Source organism: Mustela nigripes, unplaced genomic scaffold (assembly GCF_022355385.1).
Source record: "Mustela nigripes isolate SB6536 unplaced genomic scaffold, MUSNIG.SB6536 HiC_scaffold_83, whole genome shotgun sequence".
NCBI lineage: Eukaryota > Metazoa > Chordata > Mammalia > Carnivora > Mustelidae > Mustela > Mustela nigripes.
Genome location: NW_026739497.1, coordinates 30,303 through 38,336, shown reverse-complemented (window position 1 = coordinate 38,336; position 8,034 = coordinate 30,303).

The following is an 8,034-nucleotide window of genomic DNA, read 5'->3' as shown; positions in this document are numbered from 1 at the left end:
TTTACATAAGTCCAAAAACAGGCACAAATAATCTATGGTGGGTGGAATAGTGACTAAAAGAGGTCATGGGAGATTTCTTGCTGCTGCTAACAACATGGGAGTCTAAGCAGACTAACGTACACTCCAATGAGTTCTGTTTTCTTTCGCATCACTGGACCTCAAGCAAGCCAGGCCATGCCTACCTCACCATCAGGTTGGAGAGGGGCATTCCCTCTGACTCCCAGGAAAGGCAGTTTTGCTTGCAGAAGGGCTGAGGAGGGGATAATTCGGAATTCAGGATGCCCTAACTTGTTTCTGGTTTTGTATCTTCATCTGTAAAATGGATATGATCCTACCAATGCCGTGGGGGAAATTGTAGGTACAAAATTCAACTGAATAAATAGTTGCTGACATTATTCATGCAAAGTGTTGTATTGGCAAGAATATAAGGATACACATGTGCGATCTGTTACAGGAAATTTTTCTCAGTAATGTATGTGTAGAAAATAGTTGTGAAAGCATTTTGGGAGTGTCAGATTTTTAGATGAGGAGGGTTTTTTCCCTATAAAGTTAATAATTTTGTTATTTGTTGAATGTAAATGCACTGATTTTTGTAATCATTATTGCCTTCTAAGTATTGTCTCTTAAAGTGGTAAAATATTTACAAGACTCTAATACATTTGTGAATTTAATTAAACATTTAGAAGTATTGAAATAGGTTTGCAATGTTTAAGTATTTAGAAAAAAATACCTTAGTATATATATTACTTATTATACTTAGATATTTATTATACCTTATTATATATTATTATATTTATATATTTTGATTTATTAGTTATGTACATAGTCTAGGACTATTTGGGAGGCTGTTGATTATTTGATGTCCAAGGCAATGCTAATAAGCTTAATAAATGTATATATAAGATTACAACACTATGCACTGCCCCAAGGTAACAAAACAATGGGAAGAAGTTGGGGGGGGCTGTTAACAGTGTGGAGTAGGGGGTGTGCAGAGAGACCCCGAAGCAGCTGCCAGACATCTGAGAGATAATGACAGAGGGAAGGATAGAGGGAGCCTTGCTGTAGCCAAAGAAAATAAATCCTCTTGGGCACTTTCGTGAAGGGATGTAATAACGATTCTAATTGCTTAATTACTCCTGCCGGTGTTTATGTGAGTGTGCCTTCCCTGCTGGAGCCGGACCACACAAGCCCCTGACTCCACATAGGTTACAGGAATGAATGTGCACGGGAAATGCATGGAATTATTCAAATGAAGCAGTTTTCTCTGGAGTATTATCCAAATAGCCCAAAGGCTTCCCTTCTGGGAAGTACAAATCGACTAAACTTAAGATGTCTGCAGAGTGACTTGTCCAAGTCCAAGTTGTCCAAAGTAACCTGCAGATGGAGGATGGTGGAGATGGAGAACATCTCAGGGAGGCCTACCCTATATGAGTACTTTGCTAAGTGCTTTTACATATGTTGTCCTATGTCATCTTCACAGCCCCCCGAGACAGAGCTCAATATTTTCAGGCTTACCGACTAGCAAATAAAAGCTTCGAGGGAGTGCCTTCCGTGCCTGAGGACTCCCAACCAAGAGTTCAGACACAGGCTCCCAGGCTGCGAGCCCCCAGCCTCCCTGTTGCTCCAAACTGCTTCCCCAAACCACAGCCTTGAGTCTTGTTTGTGACCCACAGCCTCATCCCCACCATGCTGTGGGGGCTGCATTTCTTGCGGCCTTGTGGCAAAATGAAACAAACCACCACAAAGGTTAGGTAAAACCCCTAACCTTCAGTTTAAGCTTGTGAATGTCAACCCTCCCCTAAAGAACAGGTGGTCAGGACTGAGTTCAACCAGGTTTTGGGTTATTTTTGATTTCTAGCACACATCTCTGATCGTCTAACCTTTATCTTTTGAGATTCTGGCTTTGTTCCCATATTTCTGGAAGTAACAAAGTATATTTATGTAAGAAACTGTTTATAGATATCTACATTTGAGAGGCGAAGGAGACCCAGACTTGCTTTGATTTACGATGAATTGGGCTTCCATGACCTCACTTCTTACGCAGAGGACAAAAGTTCTTTTTTCTGACAGGATCTGGGGGACCCGCCTAGAGCAGGTCCAGGAGGCTTGCTTCTCCCTCATCACAAGGGCCAGCACTGTCTTCTGGACTCCCTTCTGTCCAGAGCTGCATTACACCCAGCATAATCACTGCCACTGCGTTCTTTTATTTATTTATTTATTTTAAAGATTTTATTTATTTATTCAACAGAGAGAGATCACAAGTAGGCAGAGAGGAAGGCACAGAGAGAGGAGGAAGCAGGCTCCCTGCTGAGCAGAGAGCCCGATGCGGGACTCGATCCCAGGACCCTGAGATCATGACCTGAGCCGAAGGCAGCGGCTTAACCCACTGAGCCACACAGGCGCCCCACTGCGTTCTTTTAAGTAGGAACTTGAGTATGTGTTTTCAGAACCCTCAAAATAACAAAATTCAACTCTGAAGAACTAATTAGACACCGACTCATAATTAATTAAAAGTAAATAATTAATAAAAGATCAACTTACACAAAGCATCTAGTAGTTCATGACAACTTGTATTTCTGCAGGGTTTTATAGATTCCGAGAGGACTGACATGCGTTTTCATATTTTATTTTGTCCTCACCACTACTTTGCAAGATGGGGCAAGTATGTCACTTCCATGTTACAGATGAGAAAACTAAGGCAAAGACATCAAAGTCCTTTGCCCAAGGTCACGTGGATGGAAAGTATCAGAACTGAGGCTGGGTCTCAGCTCATTTGACTTGGTGTTATAACGCTTTATCCTTTATAAGCATGTTTCTTCTTCAGATTTGTATTTTCCTTTGACGTAGAACTTACAGACTCAGGAGCTACTTTGGCATATATTCAAATCTGAAATGGAGAACCATTTCTTAAAAAATGATTCAACTTTTCCCAAAGAGGGCAGTTGGGGGTCGGCAACACTCCGAAAAGAGTATCTCAATTTATACACCATGAGGAGCATTAGCAAAGCTTTTAAAAAACACAGATAATCAAGCATGACTACAAATACATTCAATAAGAATTTCCAGGTGTGGGTTAGTTTGTTTGTTTGTCTGTTTTAAAAGCTGAAGAGTTGATTTCATCCCAAACTAAAAAGCACAAGTTTAAATGTGGACAACATTAGGCAATCTGAGAACTGGTGAGGAGAGTCACTGATTTGCAAAGTAAGTGGCTCCTGTGCTCAAAGGCTTACACCATTTCATGGGGGTGTCTGGGTGGCTCAGTGGGTTAAGGTCTGTGAACTCAGACACTTGGGTCATGACTCCGGGGTTCTGGGATCGAGTCCTGTATTAGGCTCCTTGCTGGGGGAGGGGGGTATGGTAGTCTGCTTCTCCGTCTCCCTCTGCAACCGCCCCCCCCACATATCTTTCTCAAATAAATAAATAAAATCTTTAAAAAAAAAAAAAAAGACGTGCCATTTCCTTACAGGAAAACTTAATAAGATTAATTTGTACATAGCTCCTCCAACAGAGAAGACAGAATGAATCGCATACAATTGAACATAATGAAGAATGAATTCCAACCGGCTATGGGGCATTGTTCTATATTTACACGGAAGATCTAGTCTACATGTTCCTTAAAGAGCAACGTTCCTCGTACGCAGATGACTCTAGTCATCATACAGTCTTCCTCAGAAGTGTTCCATGACTCTCCAGTGTCTCTCCAATCATGCCCACAATCACCCATGATCCTACCCAACCTGCTTCTACAGACTTGACGCACAACCATTGCCCTCCCAAACCCCTCCGCCAGGAGGCGATATGCCCACCAGTTCACATCAGATTGCTTACAATTTCCAAAAAGCACTAGATTTTGTTGGGTTGGGTCTTTACCCACGTGCCTCAACTAAAATGCCCTTCCCTTTTATCCTTCCTCAGTGTCTGCCCATTAAACTCTGCCTTTTCTTTAAGGGTTAAGAACTCTTAAAAAAAAAGTCATTAAACTCTGCCTTTTCTTTAAAAAAAAAAAAAGTCATTTAAACTAGAATTCTTTCTTCTTTGTGTTCTGTTGGTGGTTTGTCTGTCTGTTCCTAACTTATAAACACCCATCAGTTTCGGACTTATGCTCGGTGTTACGTGGTATAAAAAAGATTGAGTAGTGAATTTAATTTAATGTGGTCCCCGGATTGGAATGCATCCAGGAACTTAGCAAAAATAAACATAAAACTTCTGTGGAGGAAAGCCACATAAGCCTCAAAAGATTCCCACTCATCAGGTTCCAAAGAACAGGCCTGGAGTCAAAAATCGCAAAACACACAAAATCACCATGGATGAGAAACAGCAAAAATGATATGCATGAAAGTAATATTTCAGAATACAAGAGATAAAGAGAAGATCTCAAGACCAACCAGCAAGAAAGTCAACTCACTTATGAAGCAGTATCACACTCTAGTTTAGCGTGGTCTAGAAGTAAATAAGGTCTAAGTGGCAAGTGTGGTGGCTAAGGGCAGGAGCTCCGGAATGCACTGACTGGGTTTCAATGCCACTTCTATCCTTTGCAAGTACATCTTAGCAAGTTACTTTACCTCTCTATGACTTAGTTTTTCCATCTATAAAATATGATTAATACCATTTTCAATTTCTTGTACTATATGAAAAATGCACACATATTTCCTAGAAGATTATCTGGGATTAATTAAAGGAACTGGACAGCTGACTTCTCATTGGCAACAACAAAAAGCAGAAGACAGTCACTCTAGCTATCAATCTAGAACTCTTGATTTACCCATATATTAATCTATATCTTTGTTCACTACTCCTTCTTGCATTCCAGAATGCCCATCTGTTACCATTTTTCTTTAGCCAAAAGTACAATCTTTAAATTTCTTTTTGTGATAGTTTATTGGTTAACTCCCTAAGTGTAAATAATATATGAAAATCACAGTGAAACATGAACACCACATTGAAAGTAACTTGAAACTCCCCAGGTTTCAACAGGTTAAAAGTCTAACCATCTCAAATGCTTCAAAAGAGACAGGTATGTGGAAGTTCTTGTACACTGCTATCAAGAGTTTGAATTGGTAAAGCCAGTTTGGAAAAGAGTTGAGTATTACATAGAATTGTGGATCATGAACACATTCCTAAATATATAATCTAAACAAGTTTTTACATGTTCACACTGAAAGACATGTATGGGAATATTTGTAGAGCCATGGTTTCCAAAAGAAAAAACTGACAATAATCCATTTCCATTAACAGAAGTATGGATAATTAAATATTATGCTCGTACCAGCAGTAGTATCATGATTGAACCTCAAGAAGATAAAGCTGAATGGAAAAAAAACTGTTACCATAGAAACTATTTCTAGAAAGAGCAAAAACATTCAAACTAAAATCAGTTGCCCCTTGAACAATGTGAGTATTGGGGGTGCTGACCTCTCACACAACTGAAAATCCACGTTTAAGTTCGAGCTCCCCCAAAACTTAACTAATAGCCTACTCTTGACAAGAAGTCTTACTGATGAAATATAAATGGTATGTAATACATATTTTGTATATTGTAGGGATTACATACTGAATTTTTACAATAAAATAAGCAAGAGAAAAGAAAATCTTATTAAGAAAATCATAAGGAAGGAGAAAATACATTTATAGTACAGTACAAATACATTTACAGTACAAGGGGAAAATACATTTATAAATACAACAGCGCTGTACTTATAGAAAAAACTCCACAAAAAAGTGGACCCACATGGTTAAAATCTATGTCATTTAAGGGTTGCTTGGAGATGCATTTATATGGTAAAGGAATTTTTAACACAAAATTCAGAATAATGGTTACCTCCAGGATCAGAGGTACATAAATAAGTGTGGTGGGACTAATAAGATTCTATTTCTGGGGTGCCTGGGTGACTCTTGATCTTGGGGTTGTGAGTTTGAGCCCCACGATGAGTATAGAGATTACTTAGGAATAAAATCTAGGGGTGCCTGGGTGCTCAGTGAGTTAAAGCCTCTGCCTTGGGCTCAGGTCATGATCCCAGAGTCCTGGGATCAAGCCTCACATGGGGCTCTCTGCTCAGCAGGGAACTTGCTTTCTCCTCTCTCTCTCTCTCTCTCTGCCTGCCTCTCTGCCTACTTGTAATCTCTGTCTGTCAAATAAATAAATAAAATCTTTAAAAATAAATAAATAAATAAAACCTAAAAAAAGAAGATTCTAATTCTTAGAGTAGGGAGTAAGAACAGAAGTAACAGTTTTATTCTTTCTTAATTGAAACATTTTTGTTTGTCTGAAGGATCTTGTGAATAAAGAAAGCATCATCTTCATTTTAAGAAAATTAATTTACAGCACAATTGAAGCACCTATCCCACAAGGCTAATAGGAAATTCCATCTTGGCCGTTATACGGGTTCCCCAATTTGAGAGTTATACAAGAGTTTGTTTTTCCCTGACTTGAGGGTTATGCAAAGGTCCTGATGTTCTACAGGAGCCAACACAGGCTGTAGTAGCTTCCTTCCATGTCCCACAGGCCCTGCTATGTCTGTCCCACGCTTGGCATGCAAGGATCTTTGGAGACAAGGAAGCAGAGGAAGGACCATGGGTCCCTGGGCTTAGAATTTTCAAGCAGCTGAAGCTTCTGAGACCTTTCCAACTCCCCATGTAAATTAACCTCCGTTCCTGTCTATGTATCTTTGAACTCTCTGTGTATTCTCACATCAGTGCTATACTCTTTGCTTGTTAGAGCTTTCAAATACACACTAACTTTTTTTCCCATTTATTTATTTTCAGCATAACAGTATCATTATTTTTTCACCACACCCAGTGCTCCATGCAATCCATGCCCTCTATAATACCCACCACCTGGTACCCCGACCTCCCACCCCCCGCCACTTGAAACCCCTCAGATTGTTTCTCAGAGTCCATAGTCTCTCATGATTCACCAATTTTTAACAAGTTCTCTATTGTTAAAACTCTCCTTGCGGCTTTTATTAGCCATGAGTAGCTGCCCCTATCTACTTGGGGACAAAAATATCTTAGAGAAGGATCTCCTATCACCATATTCTCTGGATTACCCCCTCCCACCTACCTCCATTCTCCCCAACAGGGTCTCTATTTTCAAGCCCCTTTCCAGAAAGAAAAATGAAAGCTCTGTAGAAAGCCATCTCCCTTATCCATCTCTCCTCGTAAACCTGTTTTTGGTCAGTTTGACAACATTTTTGCTGCAGAATAAATTGTAAGTCATCTTAATTAAATCCAACACAGAGAACTGGTCATTCAAAATAGTTACAAAACTTAATGGCATTTGCTTCTTAGGTCCCCACTGAAAACACAGAGTTGCAGTATCATAATTCCTCTAAAGCTGACACAACAAACACCCTTTCTCTCTCTGGATGTTGAACAATTTGTGTACTTGCTTGAGGGGCTATCTAATCTTTCAAACAAAAAGAACTGTATCTAAAACTTTGGGACACTCTTGGCTTTCACTGTGGTAAATAAAGAAATCCATTTTGTTTTCTTCCTTAAGGACAACATTCTTTACCAGATGAGATGCTTCACCCTGACTGGAGAAAGGGAAAGTCTTGGAAAAAGGAAAAATAATTCATTAACCATGTATTCTCTCACACACCCACATACACACACACATACGCAGGCACCATAGGTTTAAAGACACAATGACTCACAACCCCTCCATTACTGTTGATTCCAAGGATGTCGGTTGCTCTCAGGTACCCCAGCTTTACCTGGGCCTCCCCTTGGAGAGTTGTTGAGATTTCTAATCACCTTTTGAAAATCCTTGAATTTACAATATAAACTCCTATTTTAGCTTTTGTCTTTCTTCTAACCCATCATTCCTTCACACTCCTGAGCTGCTGGGGCCACTACATAGGTACCAGCCATGTTGGGCTTGGATGCCTGGCTCGCTGGCAGCTCTTTTCCACCTCACTTGTGGTGCAGGTGACTCACTATGTTGCCTCTGCAGTCCCATTTCACCCTTCTCCCAGCTGAGATTTCAGTGGGTTTAACTCTCTTGCAGGTGTAGACGTTGACCATCCTTACTGC